The sequence below is a fragment of the Polypterus senegalus genome, chromosome 2 (assembly GCF_016835505.1).
Source record: "Polypterus senegalus isolate Bchr_013 chromosome 2, ASM1683550v1, whole genome shotgun sequence".
Lineage (NCBI taxonomy): Eukaryota > Metazoa > Chordata > Cladistia > Polypteriformes > Polypteridae > Polypterus > Polypterus senegalus.
In genome coordinates, this window is record NC_053155.1 from 215,643,581 (window position 1) to 215,658,521 (window position 14,941).

Genomic DNA, 14,941 nt, shown 5'->3' on the forward strand with positions numbered 1-14,941 from the left:
TAGAAGGCCCCAAAATCAAATTTGGGAAAGCAAACATATTAGCATTTCAGCATTTGGCTATAAGTAAATCATAACACATATCATTTAAAGGAATCAAAAATGAGCATTCTTTAGTTTGCAGAGTGTTTAGAGTGATAGTGCAGACACCTGCCTCTGCTGTCAGTTCTTTGAAAGTGAAGTGGCATCTGAAAACTAGGACATTTTTCAATGACAAATGTTTGTGGTGCAATTTTTGTTTTCTAATTGTTCGTCTCCATTATCATGCAAGTGCAGTCTCATTAACCTTGCTGTCATGCTCAAAAAACATAGGTATATAAAACACGACTTTCCAAAATACTTCATCTGGTATAAAAAAACTGCATGAAAACGTTGAGTAATCAAGTAGATAACCACTGTTTTAAAAAGGCTCAGGAAATTATGTTTTATGAAAGTTGAAAAGATCAGCCTACCCCATATAGTAATAGTGGTATTATTAAATTCATGCTGTCAAAATCCATAACTACCTGGTTTGCACAGACCTGGAGCACATTATATTCAATGTGCAAAAAAATGATTAGCTGTACTCTGCCTGTTGTCCAGGACCTGTATGAAGCCAGAAAAAAGGAGCATTATAGGGAAATCACAGTAGGCTCCTCTCACAGAAGCCAGCACTTATTACAAAAATGTTTTGTTTTAGGATATAAGGACAAGATGTTTATGTAAGTTGTTTCCATGTGAAGCAGAAATTATACTTTACAATTGTATTGATGTGATCATGTTAAATATGTTCTTTTATAATGTAGATATTTTTTTATTTTACACTGTATTTATTAGTAAATGATCATAAATATTTATATCTAATTCACCACACCAAATTCCGTGGATATTAAAAATGTTACTTACTGAATAAAATGATTCTAATGTTGACATTTAATTAACCCCTCTTTAAACTTTCTTTACTACTTCTAGCAATACCCTTGGCAATGTCAATGGAAGGCAGGATGCCAGTGCATTGCAGTGTACACTTATCCATACAATTAAAGTTTTATTATTGTTACTTAGCTCACCATGGACAACTTTGAGGTTTTGGTATTAACTTAGTCACCAGGTAAAAACCCCAGCAGCCATGAGGTGAACATGAAAAATCTTTCTATATAGGGCTGGTTTCTCTCTTGTGTTCAATGCTATTGGAAAATGCTCTGACTTTCTATCATCTTGTAATAGTGAAGACTGGGAAAAATATAAGGATATCTGAATAAAATTACATAGAATTAAGAACTGATTTTAACATCTGTATTTCTGTTCAGAGCTTTACTTCGCTCAGTAGGAAAGCCCTAACCCTTAATTTTAAGGTGCTGGATTGTAAGTCATGGTATTGTGGTTCAGTCCCCTCTTATGCACTTGCTGGAAGAACTTGTGCTCCAGTTGGAAAAAAAATATATTAGTCATGTAAGAAAAAATTATCCTCGAAATGAGTAAGCAATATATATATCAATTTGTTAGAAAAAATGTTAGAATAGGACGTTAGTAAAATTAACCTCGAAGGTAAAAAGAGACTTGCACTCACAAGTCACTTTAAAAGATTGCCTTTAAAACTTGGAAAAAAACCCTTCTAACAGCCATTCCACTATTGTGTAGCTCCATGACCAGTAGTAACTTATATTTATAAAGTAGGAAACATATTTTCCCATGTACATTTTTAGTGTGTTAATGAGGAATTTAAAATAAGAAATTTTATATTGCATTACTACTTGTGCCTTAAGTTTTCACTGTCCTTTTTGTTTTCAGTGTGCCATGTTCGAATCTAATACTTGTATGGTTTATTTGCTGAGAAGAGGTCATCTAGTCCAGAATAATTAATTCCCATTCACTACCATGCAGCTGAGAGATGCAAAGTGCCTCTTTATTAAATGTAGCTCACTTCCTGTAACAAACAAAGTGCTGAACACCACCTGCAGCTTCTGTTATACCTACTCCACATTCATTTTTTGCATACTTTCTGTTAACAGACATCCTGAGTATTAATTATAGCAGTAACATTTAAGAAGAAGACAACGTGATATTACAGAACACTAAAGTTTTGTTTGCTTTATGCAAACACCTATGTATTCATTATTAAAACTCATATTAACATTACATTAGTGCGTTCCAACTCTGTTCCTGGAGGACTGCAGTGCTGCAGGTTTTCACATCAACCGATTTGTTAATCAAATGACAATCTTTGCTGTCAAAGAAATGTTTTATTTGAATCACTTGTTAGTGCTTTTACTGTGCCACAACAGACATGTCTAATTTTCATATTCTGAATCATCATAATGACTTGTAGACTGGGGCACATTAACCCTTATCAGTCATTCAATGTTTGTCTCTTATTACTTTCAAACTATTTAATTGCAACAGATATTTTATGATGGCCATACTCTCTTGCAAATATGATTAAATTAGCTTTGAGTCCTTATGTATTAATGACTCAGTTGTTTAACACCAAAGTAAAACAAAAAGAGAAACACAGACTCTGCAGCTGAATTAAAGTCAAAACAGCAAAACTGTGAAACCATACCAAATCTGTGAACTAAAAAACAGACAAAGTTGCTTTCCATTCACAACAATAATTGGGTTGCAATAAAGAAATCTGGCTGGAACAAAATCTTGCAGCCACCAAGATCCTCCAGGATATGAATTTGACAGTTCTAAACATCTCTTGGGATGTTGGAGGAATACAGGAATACCCTAAGATAAACCAAGCCAACATTGGGAAAACATGCAAACTCTAAAATAGATAAGACAAAATGTGAGATTTAAACCCGAGACACTGGATCCTTAAGGAAGCAGTGCTAACCACTTTCTACTGTGTCATAAATAACATAATTTTATAGCTGAAACAAGAAATAAACATATATGGAGACTAATATTGTACAATATTGAAGATCAACTTAAAGAGAGTACTTTGGTTTCTTTTCACAGTTAAAAGGCAGGCATTCAGACTGTTTTGTAACTCAGAACTGGCCTGGCTTCAGTTTGAAGATTTGTATGTGAGCATCCTTTAACCCACTGGCATCCTTTCCATTGTTAAATTCTGCCTCATGCTCATTGTTGTAATCCTGACTAGTCAAAAGCAGGAAGAGAATATAGAAAATAGTATTTTCTTCAAGTCCACTCACTTCTCAGTTCTTTGAATCATTTTCTGTCTTCCAGGTGCCTAACAGTGACACAGAACAGAACTGATCTCCAACCGTGCTAATGCAGAGTTAGTAAAATATGTGTGAAAAATATGTGGAATTAATAATGTTTACAATGAACAAGGAACTAAGAACCAGTAGCAACAACACTACAACTTGCCCTTTTTAGAATAAAGTTTTCAATATGCTCAGTAGTTTACATTTGCAAGTTGCATCATTGCAACAGGCATGTAAAGAAAAAACTGTAGAGTTAACCATATCACCATCCGCAAATCCCCCCACCCACCACCACCTCCTCACAGGCAGACTTGACTAGGTTTGTTTTTTCCACTTTTTATCTGCAGAGTAATACCAAATGAACACAGTCTTTTTAAACTGCTTCAATATTATGCATTATAGTTCTAAAAACACAGATATTTAGTCTTATTTATGTATAGTATACATCATTACATTGCACATATAATATTTTTAAAAACTTCATAAGCCCCTATGGGCCTGAACTGAATAAGCAGTTTGGGAAATTTGTGAATGGCTGGAACATTTTAAAAAGAGAGAGGATTTATTAAGTTGCAAGACAGTGCCTCACATTGTAGCCTTTAGCAGGTATTAATATCCTACAGGACAGTAGCTGGGGAAGTAATATTGTAGGTCTATTAAACTTTGTTTCTATCTGTAGCAAAATTACACCTTTGATCACTAGCCATATACCTCATTTCTTTAGCAATATGGGATGTGGACTGAGCAAATTTAGAGAGAAAAACAGACAATGTTGTTAGAATGTATTTTTTATTTTTAAAATCTATGAGACCAATAAAGAAGCCTCCTTGCAGATCCAACATCCTCAGTTCCAATCCCAAGCCAAACTGTTATGCATGTTGCGTTTGCATTTTGTCCCTATGACTTTGTAGGTTTTCTCTTTGTACTCTGATATTCCTCCCTCACTTCCAGTGATATGAGCTGTAGGTTAATCAGCAATTCTAAATTGGCCTAGTGTGAGTGTGCACAAGCTAGCCCTCTGATGGACTGGAACTCTATCTAGGCCTGTTTCCTGCTTGCTGCCAAGTGCTGCTGGGATAGCCCCAGCGCCCAATGGATAACGAATGAATTATGGGGTTTGAGAATATTATATTATGTTTCAGTACCCTGAAGGTTACTGTAAATGTATTCTATAATAAAAACACCTTTATCAACTTGATAGATTCTGATAACGCTGCATTGACAACTCACATTGTCAATCTCTTGTAATCAGTACTATTTTTTTTTAATGCAGACTCCTCAAATATTGTTTTATCCCATACCTAATGATGTTTGTATATGTTCTTATTGTGAAGATATTTCTCTGAGGAGTGTTATATAAAATTAAGTGACTGAATAATTGTGTGTGTGTAAAGCAAGCAGAAAAGGGGATCCTCTTTTAGATTTCAAAACAAAAACAGATATTTCGGGGGAATGGCAGCTGGACACAGGCCTCCAGGCTGCTAGTTATATAGCCCTATGGTAAGAAGACATTCCTGGCTGGCTAACTTTTAAAATATTATACAGTAAATTCAGAAGTTTGAAATACACAATATGAGGTGCTAGGAAGCTGCACTGCGTGACTCTGCTGGAGATTACAGTTATCTATTGACTCTGTAAGTGACCTTAGGACAAGCTATAAAGTGCCTGTAGAATCTTATCTTTCTTAGTATCAGCTGCAAAATAGATAGTAAGAGTTACTACAGAGATGAAGAACTTAGAAAGAAACAGGGAAGGACAAGTGACAGAGGAACCTGTTTAAGCAGGACAGGTCTGATAACTACTGTAGTGTTCTCTTGTTTTGTGAGCATAACTAGATTGTTGTGTTTTGAATTTTTAATCACATGTCAGATGCATTTACATTTACAGTTACTTATTTGGCTGACACCTTTATCCAAGGCGACTTGCAACATTTATGATACAATTGGTTACATTCTTTTGGTGTTCCAATTGGAGGATAATGAGGTCAAGTGACTTGCTCATGGTCACACAGTGTCAGTAGTGCAATTTGATGCAAACACTGTATAAGTAGAAAGAAGAATGATGTTATACAGTTCTGTTTAATGTCACTTCTTTATAGTTCCAGAGACTTCAGTATGATTCATGAATTAATCACTGTCTGTATATGCATATGCTTACTCTGTGGAGTCTCTGTTGACTTTCCACATCCCAAAAGTGTGCAGGCTAGATTAACTAACAATTTTAAATTGTCTATGTGCGATTATATGGTATCTCATACAAGGCCAGCTTTTGCCTTATGAGTGATATCCTCTTGGAATAAGCTCTAGCTCCTTGCAACCTAATAACAGAAAATGTTGGTTCTGAACACAAATAAATGACACTAGCAAACTGTTCATGAAGTATTGCTTATAACATCATGCATGTTTACCTAATGCAAATAAATTAACAGTAAAGTTTCTTTTCCACATTTTTATTACACTGCCCCTCAAAAAATGTATTTCTTCCTAAACTGAACATGCTTGTCCCTTTTAATCATATGAGTAGAATTCATTTTAGTACAGTATATGATATGTACTGATCTTCTTTAAAGTAAGCCTCCATTAATGGAAACTTAAATTTCAAAATGAATATGAATCTTAACACTAATCCAATCTTATGCAAATACAGTAATATAATAAAATATAAATAAAAGATTCTATCAGTGACAATTTAACATTCCTTAAAACTCACTATTTCTCACTTGCATTTTTGATTGGCTACAAACATATTTTCCTTTTTCCTTTGGTAGTTTCAGAATAATTCAATTCCAACTGTGTAATCCCGTCTGCTTTTTTAATAGCCTGAGATGGTTTGCTTTGTTAAAGGCACTATATGTAGTTTGCTAGATTAATAATCAGGGACCCTGTTGTATGAATGAACTAATTAGTCCTTAGACAGGAGAGTCTGAATCCCTTCAATATGTCACAGGGTCTTCTGAGGTTTAATTAGCTTTGTTGCATTTACACTTTTACAAACAGTGCTGCAACAAAGCACCTGCTATGGTGACCTGCAATACTAATACAATTTTACAAAAATAACTGCTTGAAAGTGTACCATATGCATTTAACAAAAAGAAAAAAAAACACCAAAAAGGTTTTTAAAATGAGAACAGCTACACATGAATTATCTTTAGCTGAGAACTGAGAGATTCTCTATTTAGACAAGTCCAAATTAAAGCAGAGGGGTTACATTTTTTAAATAAAGTAAAAGTTTGTTTCATAAATTCATATGCTTTTTTGTATTTTAATGTTTCATCTTTATTTTGAAAATATCACCCACTTCTGCAGCAACATTTTATTTTATAATGAGTACTTTGCCTTTCAACAGGCTTCAATTTCCACCTTGGAAACATCATATTAATACAGAAAACTCCATACTCGAGTAACTGTACCATATATTATTAGAATGACACGTTATACTAAAATAATTATCACTGACCTCTGCTCATTTCTTAGTTCTGCCTAATAGCATATGCCTATAAAATATACTTTCACTATTAGCATTTATTTACGTGTATGTTAAATATACAGTAGCCCTTTACATTATATGACAATTAATTTCCCACAACAGTGCCTGTGTGAAAAATAGTAACTTTTTAACATAATATATAAAACCTCTTACTGTATTTTAACATTTGCATAACATTTTTAACATAATGTGTAAAACCTCTTATTTTAACCTGTGCAAATACTACATTTTATCATGCATGCTCTGAGGTGTTAATTACTTGATAACTGTTTTCTGAGACAGTGAGCTACTGAGTGCACAGAACAAAGTCCCAAACTAAAAAAAAAAAAAAGATACTCCAAGAAGTAGAACTATTCCTAGCCCAGTCACTGTCTGTGTGGAGTGTGCACTGTCATATGTTATTTCATGTCAACTTTGTTTATTGTATTATTCATACTAGGAATAGTTCTACTTCCTGGAGTATTGAGGCAGATACTGGGTATGAAGTATTGACATCTACAGTATGTTGTTCATAAAGCAGACAAGTCATCTCCATACATTCTCCTAGCTGGCACCTTTTCCATTGCTCCTCACTTTGTTTGATATTTAGAGTTACATACATCAAAGTGCTCTGTCAAACTCTTTTCCTTTGACTGCACATGGAACACCAAATGGGGAAATACTAGGACCCCTATATGGTGACGATTAGTAAAAGCAAGAACTTTTGTGAATATTTCACTATTTAAATGTAAAACATGGTTGTCTTTCACTTATAGTGAGTGGTCTTGCATGTGAGTATCGCTCAGGCTGCTTTCTGTCTTATGCCTAATACTGCCAGGGTAACTTCCAGCTTCTTGAAATGCTGTCATGGAAGACGTAAGTTAAGAAAAGTATACACAGAAAACATACAAGCACCAATTGTACCATATACCTTTATTTGCTAATGCATCTTTATCAACACATAAGGCAACCAGTTAAAAATAATCCTTTCATTACACTGTAAAGTCAGGATGACACTTCCTTTTAATAACGCACCATACAGTGTTGCCTGAACATAAATGCCCTGGTACCATAAAGTTATGAAAATAAAAAGCTATTAACATTATATAGGAAATTAAAAATATATGTGCTAGAAGCATTTAAATATATATGTATGTATGTATGTATGTATGTATGTATGTATGTGTATATATATATATATATATATATATATATATATATATATATATATATATATATATATATATATATATATATATATGTTTTTACAAACGGACTTCTGTTCTTTTAAAACTAGTTTTGTATTACAGGAAAAAACTACACTTCACTTTGGGGTGTCTAACAATATTTAAACATTTGAACATCATGAATATTGGTGCTAGAAATAGCAGGCAAAGGGTTAAGGTTTTGTCAGCCTGAGTCAGTAGAGGTAGGCAGATCCAGGTGTGTATCTGTTTGGCTGGTTGGCAAGGTGCCTTCATTACGTTTGGGCTGTAATCTGATCCCTCAGCAAGAATGGCAGAGAAGGAAACAATCTGAGAGAACTGGATTTTCTAGCTGTAATAAATAAGAGCAGCTCTTCTCCATCTCTAACTATCCTTTGCCATCTAGAGTTACACATTGACAGGAGTACAACGAGGAAGACAAAGCCAGCACCTACACTGGTTCTCATGCTCAGGTAGGAAAGAAATAAACCAATGTAAATAGCTAAAGTTAAAGTGCTCTTAGCATACATGTGTAGGCCGAAGACAATTTTTGTTTTTTTACTCTTTGTTGAGAATGTTGTTTACATTATGGTTTTAAGAAGAGCCCCAGGCAAGGTCTGACACATGCAATCGCATCGTTTTTCTGCAGGCAGAATGTTAATATGAAAGGTAGTGCCAGTACTGATACTGGTAAACTGCCAAGCTGCCTCTCCATAGTTAGTTAGGCAGCTTTCTGTCAGTAAATAACTCAGTTGTTGTTGTTTTTTTTTATTTTATTTTATTTTTGTGCATTCTTAGTGTTGTTCCAGCCCTTATGGAATAAATAAGGAGGATTTTCACTACAACCTTTTTAACATTGCATTGCATGTGGCATATTATAGCATCTAATCACACTGTACACCTTGGACAACACACCCTTCACTTACTGTGAGTCTGAAATAATTTGTTTTTAGGAGAATTTTGCAGAAACTGGGTGGACCCATGTATATATACTACTTCTAGTATGATGACTCAAGTTGAAGGTGTGCTGCTAAAATCAAAGTTGACAATAACACACATTGGCCGCAGAGAATGCAAACTTATTTAAATGGTTATTTCCATGAAACATCCATTCACTCAGTCAGATTTTTATATTACTGAATTGCAGGGAGATTAGCCTAACTGTAGTAAGGCATGATCAAATAGTAAATGGAATACACACTGACATTAATACACATTCTCAAAGTCACACTTGCTGTGGTAACTTTAGCATCTAGTGAAATGCCAAGAGAATATGGACAGGGAAGCAACTGAACTCAGGGCCCAGTTTACTGTAAATGTTATACACTATTTATTTCCTAGTCTAACTTTTAGCCCTGACAGCTCTTGGGAAGCAGGAACTAATACAGTGCACTTTAGAAGCCTACACTAGATGGGGCACAAATCTGCATCCTCTCATAACACGGCAATATAGACGTGCCAAAAAACCAAATAATAATGTCTTTTGGATTTGGGATGAAACTGTTGTGCTCAAAGAAAATCCATGCCATCAAAATGAGTATGTGCAAACATTGTACAGTGAACTGACTAGGGACCAAAGCCTTAGTTTTTTAAGAATGCTGTATATCAAGTTTTTTGTTATATTTTAACATTAATTTGTTACAATGGACTGACAATCCCAGCTTACAATATTAAATTTAAATATTTATAAAACAATAAGATTTTTTTATTTTACTGCTGCTGTCCATACATGGCATCAAACTGAAATTCATGGGATGTCATTTAATACAGGTTAATAAACTCTGTTCTTTAAATGTGCATTGGTAACAGGATTCTAGCTCTCATGTCTAGGATCCTAGTTCTCACTTCTTAAGGCATCCATCTAGCCCAGTGTTTCTCAACGTCAGTCCTGGGGACCCCCTGTGGCTGCAGGTTTTTGTTCCAACCAGATCCCTAATCAGTGACAACACCTGATAACAATGATCTCATTTAATTAGCTGTTTTTTTTTTCTTTTATTCGACATTCAGAAAAGCACAGCAGCATGATTTTTACATTTATAAGACATGGATAATGGATTAATTAAACAATTAGAACACCTAGAAAAGTAGAATGAAAATCAAGATGAAAATCCTGTTAAAAAGAAAAAAAAAACATTATTCCTATATAACTGCTTGGTACATTTTAATATTTTTAATTTTTTTTTAGTAAACTTAGTTTTCTAATTTCTGTATTGTTCCCTAAACACAGAACTTGGGAAATATCAGTTCACTTAATTAGCCCAGGAATTCAATTAAAAACAGAAGCTGGTTGGAACAAAAACCTGCAGCGACAGGGGGTCCCCAGGACCGACATTGAGAATCCCTGATCTAGCCATTATCTGCACCCACCCATCTGATTGTACAGCACATGAACCAAAACCTATGATAACATTATAAGGTGTATGGCAAAAATGTAACCTTGGAATATTTTTAAATGGATCCCCTTTATTTCATCATTTAAATAAAGGTAACATATTTTTGGAGCTCCTGAACATAAGGATATGTAAAGAAATGACCTCATACAGAGTCCAGGGGGATCAGTTATTGGGATTAAATAATAAAGGGATAATACTCTTCACCAATCGTAAAAAATCTGAGAATTATCAATTTTGGTACTAAGCCAACTTTATTTAAGAGGGGCATTTCACTTTCTTAAGACAGTGTCTTATCTTCACCACAAATGCCATTTTCATTGACAGGATATCAAGGTATAGCCAATGTTTAATAAATGTCCAATTAGAGGACATGACAGTCACATCCTTGTTATTCAGGAATGCTCTTATTCTCCTTGAATTATCCTTAATATGATTTTAACAGAACACATAAGTCATTCACTACTGAGCATTTGGTCAGAATTATGCTTAGCACTCTGAAATCTGACATCACTTTTCGGTACAAGAAAAGTATGGGCTTTGTCCCACCATTAACGAAGAAACAACAACCACCACTGAGGAATTTAAATATCTCAGGATCTTGACTGAGGTTACTAGAGATTAAAAAACTGAGCAATAATTTTAGAATGTGATTATGCTGCTTAACATGAAATGAATGTTCAGATAAAACTGTTAGTTTATTGAGTCCTTGTTCTCATTCTTAATTTTAGTCATAAATTGTGAGAGAATAAGCTTTTGTGTACAAGTGGCAGTTGTTTTGTTGAGCTTACTCTCTGTGAAAGAGTCATAATAGAACAGATGTGCTTTCATAACAAGAAAAAGAAGAAGTAAGAAAAAACAGTAAAGGGCATCTAGTGGGATTCCCCCTCAATACTGGAGTTTTACTGATCATGGTATATGTTAAAAAAAAAAAAAACTCTGATGCAGACCCAGGACATGCTGGGGAGGTAATAACAAATCTGGCCTGGTTGCATAAGAATTGCCTAAGAATAGCTGGCATGTTGAAAGAAAAAAAGAAGTGTGATCTGCCCTGCTAAGTTTTGCCACTGAGAGCTTCACTAGAAAATGTATGGGATGGTTTGAAATTAAGAACACTTTTTACTTCACCTTAGCGCAATAATTTGCATGGCACGTATCTAAATCCTTATATCAATAAATTAATAAAATTAATGGCCTTAGATGGAGAAAACAGAAAGACAGAGAATTTAATTAGGAAAAATGTAGTTAAAAAATAAAATCGGATATTAATCTGAAATATGTTATTCCAGATTAACATACATTTCTGGTTTAGTATCTTTTAGGATAGCATCTCATGGTTACACTTATCCATCCAATTTGAAACTGCCTCTTCTATTCAAGGTCATTGGCAGCCAGAACCACTCCCAACAACATAAATAAGGCACTATATGTAATGGCAGTTCACAACAGGACCTGTCGAAGAATAATACTTTTACTTAATCCTAGATGAACTGATCATACAATTCTCTATTCATAATTAGAGTGATATCTCAGAAAATAAATTGTTCGACACTTTTATTCATTTTATATTGCAACTTTAAAATGGCAGGGAAAACCAAATATATCCAACAGAACAAACAATAAAATTCTAAAATCTATATATATAATTCACTAAGGCGAAACACCAATGGAAAGCACGCCGGAAGGGGCGTGGATTCACTAAGCCACCGACAAGTAAGACACCTATGGCGCACGCATGAAGGAGCCACGCCCACCAACTCCAAGACCATTGGATACGACGACAACTCGCAGAGCCACGCCCACCAACTCGGACACGACGACACAGAAAAAACGGCGTCATTTATATTCGTCTGTCGTAGAGGCCACATGCACTTCCGAGTCACGTTGACTGTTCATAGAGGCATGTTTCTCGCAGAGGTGAATCGCCATATGCAGCGTGTAAAACGGTTTGCGAGGGGTATCCCATGGGATCCTTAAAACGATCCTTTACGACTGAGGTTAAAACACAATGAAGTAAGCAGTCTTTAAAAAACGAGTTTTCGGTTACGACTCACGACCGCTTGCACCATAGCAAACTGTTTTACACGCTACATACGCGACAAACATGCGTCTTCTTAGATGCTCCTGCAGGAACACGAAGGAAGTTTCCCTGCCCACCAACACCCCTTTTTCACCAGCCCGCGTCTACCCTCGCTCTCTAGGCATTCACACTGCCTGCCCATGTGCCCGGACGCAAAAACTCCCCGACCACCCAGTTAGTCCCTTTCGTCTGTGCTAGGAGTCCACATGCACATCTGAGCCACGTTGACTTTTCATTATTCTTTTCGGTTTCGACACCCGACTGCGTCCACCATGAAAAACCATGTGAAAGAAACAACGAAGCCCCACTTTGCTACTACCGTGGTTGGGTGTCTTGGTGGATTATATATAGAAAAGCAGCCACAACCACACAGAGCAATGAAAAGTCTACGTGAGTCACAGGTGCATCTGGACTGTGCAAAGACGACAACGACTCAAGTGCCGAGTTGGAGGTGGGGACATGAGCAGGCAGTGCATACTGAACGAGAAATTCAGTCACGGACGATTGTGTGTTGGTTCGTTCCATGCATTGTTACAATGTTGCTTTTCTTGCTGATTTATTACATTACTGATTTTTCAAATGTTAATTTTCTCCCTGTGCTTAAAAATCATTAAAAAACCGGCCTGATTATGCGGCATATGGTACGCCGTGGGTTGGCTAGTTAAATTTAACACATAGAATACATTATAGACAGATTATTTTGGTTCAAAAGTTACAGAAACAATATCTATTTAAATCTGATCTTGATGTGGTGGAGGAAGGCTTGTGCTCCTGGTCAATTTGTGTGTGGGGGAGCAGAACACAAGCAATCCAAAAAACTGACCTCCATAATAGATGTCTCAAAATAAGAATACTAGTACATACAATATCTCATGAGCTGGGGGTGAAAGTGTGGTTGCAAGGACGCTGTACTTCAGCTACCCATAGAGATCATCTCCAGAGAAGCCAGCATCAGTTTCACATGTAATAACTGGAAAGGGTGATCTTAGTGCCAGTCTATGGAAGTTGCAGAATACTGAAGGTGGTGGAATGTTAAACTTCAAGACAACATCATTGTGGTTCAAATTCCTCCTCTATTCTTTATTTATAATGATCTTATTTTATTTTATTCTCTGAAAGCATAATTACACCTTTTAATTTCAGATTTTTTTCATTCCTATCTTTTGTATCCTGTAATTTAAACTAATTACATTACCTACGTCCCTTAAAATAAAATTGTTGCCATCTCCTCCTATCTTGCATTTTTTTATTGCTTTAAATGGTCGACTTACTTCTGCACGATTATTTAGCAGGGAGTTTAAAATTATCAACACATTCATAACTACATTATTTACATACATCATTCTGTAGTTTTCATATATACTATAATGATAACTGTGTACATATAACGCTGGGTCTATCACAGCGCACAAACACTTATACACACACACAAACCCAATGTGCCACGTAAAGTTCCAGGGGAAGTGAGTAGTCCAGGGGAGAAATGGTTTGTCTCGATGTGCCTACTGAAAGTAAAATGTTGACTGTTTTGAATACTGATGCTTAATAAATACTGAGTGTATGCTCCACTCAAGTAGATTTGTGTGATCTTCAAAAAACTTTGTAGTACTATTGGGAGACTTCAGAAGTTGGGTGGAGAATGATGTAAATACCTGAGAGGGCTTATTAGTGGACTTTTGTTTTACTCTTGAATTGTCCATAACAAAGACAAGGGAACTCATTGCTGTACTTGGTGTTACAGCACCTTGTGTTAAAAATAAACAATCAGATTTGTAATTGGGCCACCATATCTGACTCCATAAGCTATGCACACTAATATTAAGAAAGGTAATGAAATCTCCTCTGATTTGATGGTGAATAAACTTCTGTGGCTGGGGTGTTGGATATACAAACAACGGAGAACCAAACAGATTATAGTGTCCTGGGAACAACTAGAAGAAGCTTCAGTCTGTTAACCCAATGACCCTCATCAGAAAATGTGAAAAATATGTTACTAAGCATGCATGCTGAAGGAATTTGTATTTCCAACTATTTAGTGTATTGTCAGTACAAACCTAATAAAACTAGATTGTGGTTTAATGATGATGTTTAAATTGTATGTGTCTATTACACTTTTAAAGAATAAAAAAATCTTAAAATGTTTTCTGAATTGACAAACAGATGATCTCATTTTCTGGAAAAGATTCTTCACATTGACCGTAGGCAAAATATCCAAATAATGTTGATCAATGCCATATTGTTTATTCAAATATACTACATTTGGCAGGCATACTTGTAAATACGCTAGGAACAAGAAACTGCTCTCATGTGCTCACGCAGTAAGTTTTGAACTCTCTTCAAAATGCAATGTAATCAAGCTCTGTGGTTAAGCCGGTGTGCGCAGCCGCTTGTTTACTGTGACGTGGTAAAAGTAGCTTCCTTCCTGAAGCTTTTAAGGCCCAAACAGAGATAAGGAAATACTTGTGAAATGCCTACCAGCTTACGAAGTTTGGAACAAGCAGAGCTTTGAATCTCCTAGCACACAAAAATTGGTCAGTGCATGGAAATAGTTTTGATGCTCCTAACATGGGGGGTATTAAGGGGATGTGGAGTGGGGGCAGCTTCCTTTAGCTGCCAGGCAAAGCACATGTAATGAGACAGTTGGAA

The 14,941-nt window shown here is 35.6% G+C and overlaps 1 protein-coding gene across 3 annotated transcripts in view; it reads left to right on the forward strand.

The window, feature by feature from the left end:
• Positions 1 to 14,941, forward strand: part of LOC120523727 (ETS-related transcription factor Elf-1-like) — a 72,515-nt gene that overhangs the window by 3,658 nt on the left and 53,916 nt on the right. The window contains exon 1 of one of the 3 annotated variants that reach the window (XM_039745297.1): positions 8,150 to 8,298. The exons of 1 other annotated variant lie outside the window; for it this stretch is intronic. The gene's annotated coding sequence lies outside the window, so the exon portion shown is untranslated. Of the gene's footprint in view, positions 1 to 8,149; positions 8,299 to 14,731; positions 14,827 to 14,941 lie in introns of those variants that run through there. One more of the 3 variants, XM_039745298.1, reaches the window with a different exon arrangement.